The sequence below is a fragment of the Puma concolor genome, chromosome A1, assembly GCF_028749965.1.
Source record: "Puma concolor isolate L17-30 chromosome A1, mPumCon1.1.hap2, whole genome shotgun sequence".
In the NCBI taxonomy this organism is placed as follows: Eukaryota; Metazoa; Chordata; class Mammalia; order Carnivora; family Felidae; genus Puma; species Puma concolor.
The window spans coordinates 109,180,927-109,193,071 of NC_141667.1; the positions used below are offsets into that span (position 1 = coordinate 109,180,927).

At 39.6% G+C, this 12,145-nt stretch overlaps 1 protein-coding gene across 3 annotated transcripts in view; it reads right to left on the reverse strand.

Moving 5' to 3' along the window:
* Nucleotides 1-5,337, reverse strand: part of RNF180 (ring finger protein 180) — a 211,586-nt gene extending 206,249 nt beyond the window's left edge. For 2 of the 3 annotated variants that reach the window (XM_086700079.1, XM_086700077.1), the window contains exon 1: nt 4,880-5,152. The gene's annotated coding sequence lies outside the window, so the exon portion shown is untranslated. The other variant, XM_086700073.1, reaches the window with a different exon arrangement.
* Between the last annotated feature and the right edge of the window lie 6,808 nt (nt 5,338-12,145).

Below are 12,145 nucleotides of genomic sequence, written 5' to 3' on the forward strand. Positions count from 1 at the left end.
CTGAGATGGCATGTATACCAATACCATACCAACTAACATCACAAGGGGGGAGAAAAGGATGGTGGTTCAAATGAAATACATCATTCATAAATAAAGTGTTCTTGCATGTTAGTAACTGAATTAAACTAGAACGAAACAGGACATCAGAGGACTGGAAGAAAGTGAAGCTGGGGTATGTATTCCTGCAGCTGCTCCCCTGCCTGATCACAGAAAGACCAGAGCTATAGTCACACAGCCTTTCCCTCCACATAGCTACTGTCTTTGGGTTTCAGTAATGGTTCTCTTCTCTTACCCTTCAGGCCTAGGGATGATAACGGCTCCCACTACAGATAGTCGTGAGATACTTCACCATCCATTGTTGGTGTATTTTAATCCAGGCACAACTTTTAAGTTAAACTCTTCTCCATTACCCCATCTGAGCCTGCAATCTGTTTTCTGCTAGAACAATGACTGATACAATTATGAAGCATTAAGAAATTTTACCTCAGTACCTGATTAATAAATTCACCTTATAGATCTAACCTTATAAGCCGATATGTCCTGCTATTATCCAGTGTTCCAGCTGCTGCATAGGATTCAGAAAAAAAAATATACATATATTTAAGGTATGACTTGTGCCTTCAAGGAAAAAAAAATCTAGGTGGAGAACAAGTTCAAGGACAAAGTTAATTAAATAATAAAAAACATAGATAGTAACCAACAACTACAACTGCCTGGTAAACTGAAAACAAGAACTAGGGAGTCAGGGAAAGCTTTGTGGAAAACAGTGGTATTACAGCTGGGTCTTAAGGATAGAAACGATGTAGACAGCATTAGTTAAGGAGAGTGCAGAGAAAGAGGTATCTTGAGCAAGGAAAATAATACAAGGCAAAACACTAAGTTGGGAAAGGATATGGTTGGTGAGCAAAAACAATAATGCCTGACTAGAAGAGAGAAGGCTTTATTTAGGACCATAAAGCCTTAGTTGGTTGTAAATCAGCCAAGTGCAGCCATATAAATATTTATTACACAATTTATATATTCTCCAGGAGACAAGTTGTCTGAGAAAGAACAGTCTCTACCTTAAACCCAAAATCTTGAGTAGAATATGGCCAGAAAAATACACTTCAGTTTTAATTTCTAGCTCCATTAATTAAGTAAGTAGTTCTCAATTTATTCATCACATCATTGGCCAACCTGCCTATACTATTTGTTAAAAAAGCAGCCTGAATTGGTGTCCACACTTCAGTTCTGGTGCCTTGGATAAATTTTTTCAACAGGCTTCTAAATAGGTCAGGCAAATCTAATTCAGAATAACTCTCATGCTTATCTCAGCAATTTTATGAAGGATGTTTTGAAACTGCTTTAAATATGTGTGCTAATGATCTACTGACTGTTTCTAAATTTTTCCAGCCATCAAACCAGTGAAATAATCAAGTAAAGAGATTACAGAATGAGGTCAGTTCTATTATTAATATAACCATCTATAATATTTCTGCTTGCTACAGAGAAAATTATCAAGATAAAAAAATGCAACAGATCTAATTTCTTTAGCTAGCTTTTCCAAGAGATTTGCCATTCAAGTCAATTCCTCCAATATTTTCAAAATCTAAGAAAGCAAAAAAAAACACCTTGTTAATTAAGTGGATGATGTTTAAAGAAACAAGAATACTTAGTTTTCATCCATATGATTCCTTTTTTATGCACTTTATCGAATACTAGAGCCAAAACAAGATATTTTAATGTGGGCATTTTATGTCCCCATTTTATTGTGGACTACTATAAATTGTTAGGTTACAATTCAAATTATGAATTTCAAATTATTTAACAAACATGCAAATGTACATATAAAAAATAAGTATATCTATGCCTATACACATATAGACATAGAACTTTAGCCTTCAAGTAAGTATTGTCCCCTTTAGAGTAGTCACTCTGGGAAGGATGCAAAGTTATTCTAACAATGTTGCCATTGTTTGAAACTATTTTTAAACCAGTGGTTTGAAATTGCTTTCATAGCCTTTCAAATAATCTTTTAATATCCTTAACAGTGGCAAAATCTGGAAGAGTTTCACAGTCATGCAGAAATCATTTTTCAAATTTAGCAAATGAAAATGGTGTTCTAATGGAGTTAATAGTTTGATTAAAAAATACAAACAAAAACAAGTACTTGTAAAAGCGATCCTGAAAGCGTTTCTGTTACTTGTAAATTGACTAGACATTCCAAAAGATTCAAAATAATTGTGAATAGCAACTTTTGGAGGCATGTAGTGTCCTAAAGTGACCACTTGGAATGAACACTCTCCCTTAAAAAATAAATAACAGCATGTTTGGATAAGGGCAGGGTTTCATGACTCTATAGTCACACTTTGAAGTCACAGAGCGTCTTTCTTCCATGTGGTTAAAAATATTTACTTCATTAACTCTCCAAATGTCACTAATGACAGAAAGGCCAGATTATCATTCTTTTTTTTTCCCCCAAGTGGATGAATGAAGGTGGTGTAAGGCAAAGAATTGTGTTTATTTCATGAGTCAATAATTAAGTCTAAGGATCTTGTCGTTGGCAAAATTGTAATGAAATGTTTAGCTTTATGCTGCTTGATAAAAAGGCATTATATGAAATAGATGTGTCATAAAATATTACAGAGCTCCATTAAAATGATTAAAGATTCATGGCATACTTGTCTGAAAGAATTCTTGCTTGATGTTTGACAGCTACTTATTAGAGAGGCTAGTGTCTAACCTAAAATACACTCATAAAAGTCCTACTTGAGTCTATTTTACCAAGAAAGAATGCTTGTTTTTTAAATACTTGATTTTAGAAAAAAAAATACCTTCACTGTGAAAAACCAAATACATAAATGAAAGGGAGGAAGAAAAATGGACAGTAAAAGATCTATTGGCAAATTCACATAAGAGAAAACCCTAGGAAAACTGGTGAACTGTCGATGGTTCTGAGAGTCAAAAAAGTACAACAACATAAATGTGCCCGATTACAAGTTAAATGTCATTGAAATTATTAAAATGGCTATTCTCCTAAATGCTTAATTCTTCTGTTTGGGAAAACCTTCTGCACACTGTTCTAGGATACCTAGGAGCTCACTTCTTCTATTCCACTTATTCATTAAATAAATATTTAGGGCTCCCAGTGGCACAGTATTTATATAGGAGCTTAAGATTTGACAGACCAAAGACAAAAAAAAAAAAAAAAAACAAAAAACAAAAAACAACAAAAAAAACCCAAACCTTAGTCCTTACTACTACTCTCCTGATCCAACTGAACATGTAACAGCACTCCAGCTGGTCTTAAGGGTTAACTTGCTTCAAGTTAACACACTCCTTGCCTGCTGACTTAAGGCCTTTGATCTGTAACAGAACTAACTGGCTTTCTCCAAGATTTGCAGACCATTGGCCCTGGGGAATATGGGAACAGAACTTTCCCAGGCCACAGAGGCCAGGAAGTCCACCTGAAGGCCCCTCAGCTTGCTGATTAGACCAGCCCTCTTTTAGCAAAATGTTTTTTTTTTTTTTCTTTTTAAGGTCACACGAATGACTTTACTGACCTCCCTTTGTGCATCTATAGACCTTGCCCTCCTTTGCAGAAACAACAGTATTCCTGTACAACCACCCCCGGGTACCAAGGAATCAGGTCTTTTTGCACAATCAACCCGGGGCACCAAGGAACTTCTCTGCACAACCTCTGAGTACAAAGCTAACTCTGTATCTGGCATCGTGGAGTCTGCACCTAATCAAGAAACATCACAGACTACTGTATTCCCTTAACTGATCAACATACTTTAAAAATATCAGGGCAAGACAAATTTCAAAGTTGGCCTTTGGACAAGAGTCCGCCTTCTCCCCAGGTGGCCAGCCTCATGAATAAAGCTCATATTCTTTTCCACTGAAAACTCATCTCTTAAGCCTTCCCAGCAACAGGAAGCTGAACTTGGGTGGGTTTTTATTTTATTTTTTTTAATGTTTATTTATTTTGAGAGACAGAGTGCAAGATGTCAGCACAGAGCCTGATGGGGGGCTTGAACTCACAGACAGGAGATCACGACCTGAGCTGAAGTCCGAAGGCACCCAGGTGGCCCTGAACTTGGGCTCTGGTAACAAAATGATTCTGATGTACTAAAATGATTTTTATGGGTGCTATTCCCAGAGTCAGAAAAGGGCTCAGTTCTATTTTTAGCAAAAGGTTTCAGTAATTAATGACTTAACAAAAATACAATGTGTCAGATGAGCACTGTGGGCCCTACATTTTGTGCGAGGTTGAGTGACTGACTGGACCGAGGATAACTCTCAGCCAGACAAGTTCTTCCTCAAGGGCTGACTGCTTAGTTTTATCATCAGGTTTGGGCGTGGGTGCCTGAGGTGCCTGGCCTATAAAATGGGGCAATTTAATAGTAACCTGTCCACACAACGTTTCTTTGAAGTTAGCTAATGAATATTGTCTTGGGTCCAGCCAAACTATTAGATGCTACAAAAGTATTGAGTACTATCTGGAAAAGGTCACGGTGATAAATACGTGTTAATGCACGCTAATTATGGCACTAATAACAACATCCCCCCAACAACCCTCTGCCCACCTCGCCCCGCTGCTGCACAAAGCTTCCTTCTAACCTCTGCCGAGCAAATTCTGTACACTCTGGATCCAAGGCTGCAACAAAAGCAGCTGAAAGGCCAATACCAAAAAGGACCAGACAAAAGAAAGTGGCTCTGTGCAGAGACAACGGGCCACGGAAGGGGGTGTGTGCCGACTCTCCCCAGGAGGACTCAGTTCCTCAACTCTGACCTGGAGGGCAGCCAACAGTCCACCCGGTCGCCCACCCCCCACTCCCCGCCATCCGCCGGATCCCTGCTCCCCGCCCCCCCCCCCTACCCCGGCCCCGATGCTCACCGCCCTGGCTCACGTTTCCAGACCCGGTGTAATTCCACCCCGTCTCCGGTCGCGCCCCGAGGACTCCACGGAGAGCCTCAAGTGCGAAAGTTAAACCACCGTGGCCACATCACCTGAGGCCCGGGGCGGGGGGCGGCGCGGCGCGGCCAGGCCAGCCCTCCAGCAGTCCTAGCTCGGGGAGGAGCAGCGGCCCGAGCAGCCGCGGCCGCTCAGGGCCGGTGAAGGCCGGACCCTCTCGGCGAGGCGCGCCCTGCGGGGCCCGGAGCCGCCGGCCCTTACCTGCGTCCGCTTCCGGGAGCCGCCCGCTCCGCGCCCCCTCCCGGCGCGCCAGGCCACTCGCAGCCCGGCTCTGAGCACTCGCCGCCCGGCGGCTCCGGCGGCTGCGAAGCCGGGTCTGGGAGACGGGAAGCGACAGGAGCCAAACCCCGCGGAAAGCGCTCGAGCTCGCCTCGGTCTCTGCGCCCCGGCGCTCCGCACCGCGGATCGCCCTGCTCCCTTACCTCCGTGGGTCCCGCCCCCGCAGGCCGGGTGTGGGCTGCGCCCCACCCTGACCTGACCACGTGCAGACCGGAGCCGCGCCAGCAATGCCCCGCTAGGGGAGACCGGGGCGAACTTACTCTCTCTCGCCATCCCCTACCACAGCAACTGAAGTTTCCCGTGCCTTGTTCAATCTTGGCCTCACCCTGTCCCTCCTGGAGTTCTGACTTCTGATCCCACCTGCAGGGCCTATTACTTCTTGTGCCTTCGGTTCCACTTTTGTTCAATTGAGATTAATCACTGAAGTGTTCTTGACTTCGCTCTTGACCAATCACAGTTGGTATAAGTGAGTGGATAACCAGAGGTAAATCAAAAGTGCTTATTCAGAGAGGGGGTCTTTTGCAGTAAATGTTGACTTTTCAGCAGTACATCAGAACAATGAGAACAGATCATCAGAAGATGATACCTAAATTTCAGAACATAAAAGGCCAAGTTTTATTAGTTGGTTTGAGGAAGGGAAAGGAAGTTTTAAGGACAGGAACGTCTAAAAACTATATAGCTTTCTCTGCTAGATGCAGAAATTTCCATTTGCTTGAAGCGGCTGAGATGGATTCTTGTCCAAGGCTACGGTTGCATTGTAATGATTTCCCACCTGAGAATCCAATGAAACCATTAACAAAAACCAAAGACATCAAGGAGTACAGAAAACTGCAGACCAATATACCTTATGAATATTAATAGAAAATCCACAACCAAAAAGGGCAAACTAAATGCAATACAGAAGAAACTTTTTTTTTAATTTTTTTTTTCAACATTTATTTATTTTTGCGACAGAGAGAGACAGAGCATGAACGGGGGAGGGGCAGAGAGAGAGGGAGACACAGAATCGGAAACAGGCTCCAGGCTCTGAGCCATCAGCCCAGAGCCTGACGCGGGGCTGGAACTCCCGGACCGCGAGATCGTGACCTGGCTGAAGTCGGACGCTTAACCGACTGCTCCACCCAGGCGCCCCCAGAAGAAACATTTTACATCACATCAGTGAAAGAAAGGACAAGAACCACACGATCCTCTCAACAGATGCAGAGAAAGCATTGGACAAAATACGGCATCCTTTCTTGATAAAAATCTCGAGATCGTAAAAGCCATATGTGAAAGACCAAACGCTAATATCATCCTCACTGGGCAAAAACTAAGAGCTTTCCCCTTAAGGTCACGAACAAGACAGGGATGTCCACTCTCACTACTGTTAGTCAACATAGAATTGGAAGTCTTAGCCTCTGCAATCAGACAACACAAAGAAATAAAAGGCATCCAAATCAGCCAGGAGGAGGTCAAACATTCACTCTTCACAAATGACATGATACTCTATATGGAAAACCCAAAAGATTCCACCAAAAAAAACTGCTAGAACTGATCCATGAATTCAGCAAAGTGGCAGGAGATACAGAGATATCCCAGGGATACAGGTGTGCTGTTTCAAAGGGACACATGCACCAATGTTTATAGCAGCACTATCAACAATAGCCAAAGTATGGTAAGAGCCCAAATGTCCATCGATGGATTCATAGATAAAGAAGAAGAGATACACACACACACACACACTGGAGGATTACTCGGCAATCAAAAAGAATGAAATCTTGCCATGTGCAACTACATGGATGGAACCAGAGGGTATTATGCTAAGCAAAATTAGAGAAAGACAAGTATCATATGATTTCACTCTTATGAGGACTTTAAGATACAAAACAGATGAACATGAGGGAAGGGAAGGAAGAAGAAAATAAAAACAAGGAGGGGGACAAAAACATAAGAGACTTTTAAATATGGAGAACAAACAGGGTTACTGGAAGGAGTGGGGGGGGGATCGGCTAAATGGGTAAGGGGCATTAAGGCATCTACTCCTGAAATCTTTGCACTATATGCTAACTAACTTGGATGTAAATTTAAAAAATAAATTAAATAATTAAAAACAAAACTTACATTAGATTTAGAGTTTTCTTAATTTATATTTTGAATAGGTATTATACACAAAGGTACAAATTTCAAAAGGTACCTCAGAGGGCATTTTCTGTATGTTGATTTGTCTGTTTTATATAGTCAAAATAATTTATTCATTGGGACCATAAACTTTTTTTTCATACAAAAAAAAAAAAAAAGAAAGAAAAAACATTTTATGACATGATCAACAGGGATTTATCTAAGGAATGCAAAGTTGGTTTCCTGAAGTTGTACTCTTAGAATAGAGGGTAAAGACCACAGGATCATCTCAATAGATGAAGAAAAAGCACATGATAAAATCTAACGCTTTTTCATGATAAAAACATTCAACTAACTGAAGTTCTTCAACCTGATAAAAGACATCTATAAAAAAACCAAAGTTAAGATCGTACTTAATGGTGAGAGAATTGATACTTATACCTAAGATCAGGAATAAGACAAATAGGTCCTCTCTTGCTACTTCTTTTCAACTTTGTACTGCACGTTTTATCCAGGGCAATTAGACTAGGCAAGGTCAAATACCTAAGAGTGAATACAATAAATAGAAGAAAAAGAATTGTTGAGGAAAACCAAGACAACAGTCCTCATAACTGAAGGGCAATAGGACACAAGCTTTCAGCTCAGTGGATAAAAATAATCTATATAAAGGTGTGTTCTTGTGAAATTTCAAAGCACATGTGTCAGAGAGAAGATTTTAATGGGTTCCAGGGAGGAAAAAAAAAATCGATCATTTATTATGATTCAGAAATTAAATGACATTGGACTTTTTGACAGAAACATAAATGATAAATTCTGAGAGAAAATTATTTCTAACCTAGAGATCAATAACATGAGGATGAAAAAAGAGATTTCAGTTATGCGAAATTTTAAATATTCTTTTCAGACATTCTTTCTCAGAAAACAGCTGGAGGGTGTGCTCTGTTACAAAAAAGGGGTGAGGTGGGGGTGTGCTAGAAAAGTGAAAATTATACCCAAGACAACCGTGGTAGGCACAGTGGCCCCTAAAAGATGTCCACATCCTAATCCCTGGAACCTCTGAATATGTTACATTACATAGCAAAATGGACTTTGCAGATGTAATTAGAGTTACGAATTCCAATAAAGAGATTATCCTAGATTTTCCAGGTAGGCCCAAGCTAATCACATGATCCTTTTGAAGCAGAAAACCTTCTCCAGCTGTAGTCAGAGTCTTGTGGGGCTAAAGAAAACAATATGGAAGCCACAAAGAAAAATGTGGGCAGCTCATGGAAGCAGAAGCCAGTGTTCTTTTTTTTTTTTTAATAGAAATAAATTTTTTAGAAGGATTAAGTTTATTGCCAACAGTACTGAAAGAAGAAAGACAAAACAGAAAGTCTTAACACTGAATAAAGCATGTAATTTAGCCTCTTATTTCCGATGAAGCCACAGAATATAGTCAGAGAAATGACAGGGTTGACAAATTTGGCAAATAAAACCAGGATGCCCAGTTAAAATTTTAGCACTAAAACCTATTATGTTAGAAGTTAAAATTCAACTGGTGATCCATAGCAACCTAAAAAGTGAACCCTCAAAACGATGCTTCTCAACCGTGACAGCACCTTGGAATCTCTTGAAGAACTGGTCAAACTACCCATGTCAGTTATCACCCTCGTACAATTCAATCAGAATTTCCTGCGAAGAGACCTCCAGTGACTCCAATGTATGACCAAGGTTGAAAACCAGAACCCTAGAGAGGAGTTAATGTGTACAAATTTGGTGAACTAAAAACAACCTCTCTACCAGTTTACAACCTGAGGTGAAACTTTCTACAATAAACATCTTAACAAGTATTCATCATCTCCAAGTTACAAACGAAGAGTATGATTGTCAATACTTCATAGAAGATCTTTCATTTTTTTTTGTAAAATGACAGATAACAATGTCATGATGTAAGACCCAGATAAGTGCTAATTTATTTTAACTATTAGATAATTGGTATCTCAAAATTTACTAACAATTCCTGTCATCCAACCAGATAGAATGGCTAGCTTAGTAGGAAGCCATCTCAAAGTATCTGTGTCAATAGGCTTTGCATTATCTGAGAGTTGAGTTTTCTAACATCTGGCTTCAGTTATAATTTCCAACCAAGATTAAATTATTATAAATTATTCCTAGAAACCCAATAATGCATGCTGCAACTCATGCCACTTGAGATCTAAGAAGACATTTAGGCGATGTGGAGACAGTAGACAGTTAGAAATAAAAGCTTGAGTTAATGGCATCATTTTCATGGAAATGATACTCAAAGTTGTAAGACCTCCAAGGGAAGAATAGAGAAGCCTTAGGAAAATTCTACATTTAGGAGGCATGGCAGAAAAAGAATTAAAGAAGTTCCTGTTAGAAGGACTGGAAAGAGCCATAAGAAAACCATGTTGTGGAAAGCAAAGGCTTTCCACGAGAGTATGAAGCACAAGTGGATAGTGCTGAATACAGCAAAGAGGTTAAGGGGGATAAGAAAAGGTAACTGAGTTTGATGACGCACAAGGCAATAAAGTTTAGGTGTTGGACTGTAAGACCATAATGCCTGGGTTTGAATCCCACTTACATTTATAAAACCTTAGGGCAAGTTTCTTCATCTCTCTTTGCCTTAATTTCTTAGTCTGTAAGTAGGAAATAATTCGGAGTTATTATGAAGTGTTAATGATTTTGTCTATGTCAAGAGCTTAAAATGACATCTAACATAGTAAGGATTCAACAAATACCAGCTGTTATTATTATCGACAATTTTCAAGAAAACAGTTTCTGTGGAACAATACTGTAGTTAGGACTCATTTCAGTGAAATGACATGAAAGCAAATTCAAGTTGACTCAAGGAAAACAGTCATTACTTCATAGGAATAAGTCTACAATAGTTTTATGCATATTTGGATCTAAGTGCTCAAATGATGCCATCAGCAGGATATCTCAATCTTTCGACCTTATTTTTCTCTGTGTTGACTTTATTTTAGGCAGGATCAGTCTATGTGGTGGCACAATTGGCCACCAGGAGTTCCAGGCTGAAATTCAAGCAGTTTAGCAAGTGCAGCGGAAGAATGCCTCTTTCTCAATAGTTGCAGCAAAGTTCTAGAACTGATACTCGGTATACAGAATTGGACAGCATGCCCATTCCCATCAATCACTGTGACTAGAAGGACATAACCAACAACTTCACCAATTGGATGTTATTTTCTCACCCATAAAACTCATGTGTGGATGTGTTGGGATAGGAGTTTTGAGAGGAATTAGCCTCCTTACTCAGATCACAAAAGTTGAAAGTGGAAGAGGCATAATCCGCCAAAGGAATATTGGGTACTGTTATCAGAATATAGAAACGGATATTTAGGTGGGCAAATTCTCAAAACAAAAAGTGTCTATTTTAAGTGGTGACTGTGTCATTAATGGAGCACAGAATAAGAGATTACTGGACATCAGAAAAAGACACAGGCTGAAGCTGGAATGTTGGTAAAAGTCTATATGCAGGTTTTTAGACTCCCTCCAAAATGTTCAGCATCTCAGGAAGAAAAACAAAGACAGTACAATGATATGATTCATAGGAGGCCTAGACTTGGAAAAGTGAGCAGGGCCCAAAGACAAAGGTCAAAGGAATTAATGTTTCATAAAAGAACTGCTGGTCAATACATGGGTCCCAGATTGGGCAAGGATACAACGAGGCCAGAAAGACAATGGCAAAGTAATCCCTAAGTATCTGCATTGTACCTGCAGAAGAAAAGTTAAGCAACTAAGACCAAAATTATTAAAGAGGGCAAAGCTCCTAGAGATTTGTAGATAACACACATGGAGAAGGAAAAACCCTCAGGAAAAGTGGTTATGCATTTTTACTTTTAACTCTCTCTCTTCAGGACATGTAAGACTAAATGGACCCATTGAAAATGGAACTGAGGCCAAATGAAATCTGAAAAAGCTGAATAAATCTGATTTTTATTTGCCATTACTAAATACACACTAATTTGTATTTTACTATGGAGTGCGTGGGTGGCTCAGTTGGTTGAGTGTCCGACTTCACTTCAGGTTATGAACTCACAGTTTGGGAGTCTAAGCCCAGCACTGGGAGCTCCCTGCTGTCAGCACAGTGCCTGGATCTTGCTTCGGATCCTCAGACCCCCTCTCTCTCTACCCCTATACCACCTGCATTCTCTCTCTCAAGAGTAGATACTTTTAAAAAATGGATTTTATTACTATTGGAATAAAATGTGATTCTATTGAAAACACTTCAGTGACACTAAATCAGGAGCTTATTAACATTATTATAAGTTATAATTATATATAACATAGTTATACATACCAATTAAAATATGTGATATATATTTACCATAAATATAGAATGAATAAATTATGTTCAGTCCTGAATTTTTTAAACACCTAATGGGAAAAACTTTGTTTCAAAGGAAAGTATGATGTTGTGAAAATACCAAAAAAAAACTTGGGTTCTTGATTTATGAGCTACATGATCTTGTGCAAATCACATAACTTTATTTCCAAGATTACTTAACTATTAAACTGATTTCTCTTAAATGCTATGTCTTAATCCAGTTGTCATTATCAAATGTGACAGTGTCTTGTAAACAACAAAAGCATTTAAATAGGTAATTTTTCAGTAGGAACAATTTATTCTTTAGAGGGCTGCTACAATAATCGTTAGGTGGACTGAGCAGTAATTGCTAGCCTACCTGTCCAGGGTACACGTTTTAAATTTTTTTTTTTCAACGTTTATTTATTTTTGGGACAGAGAGAGACAGAGCATGAATGGGGGAGGGGCAGAGAGAGAGGGAGACA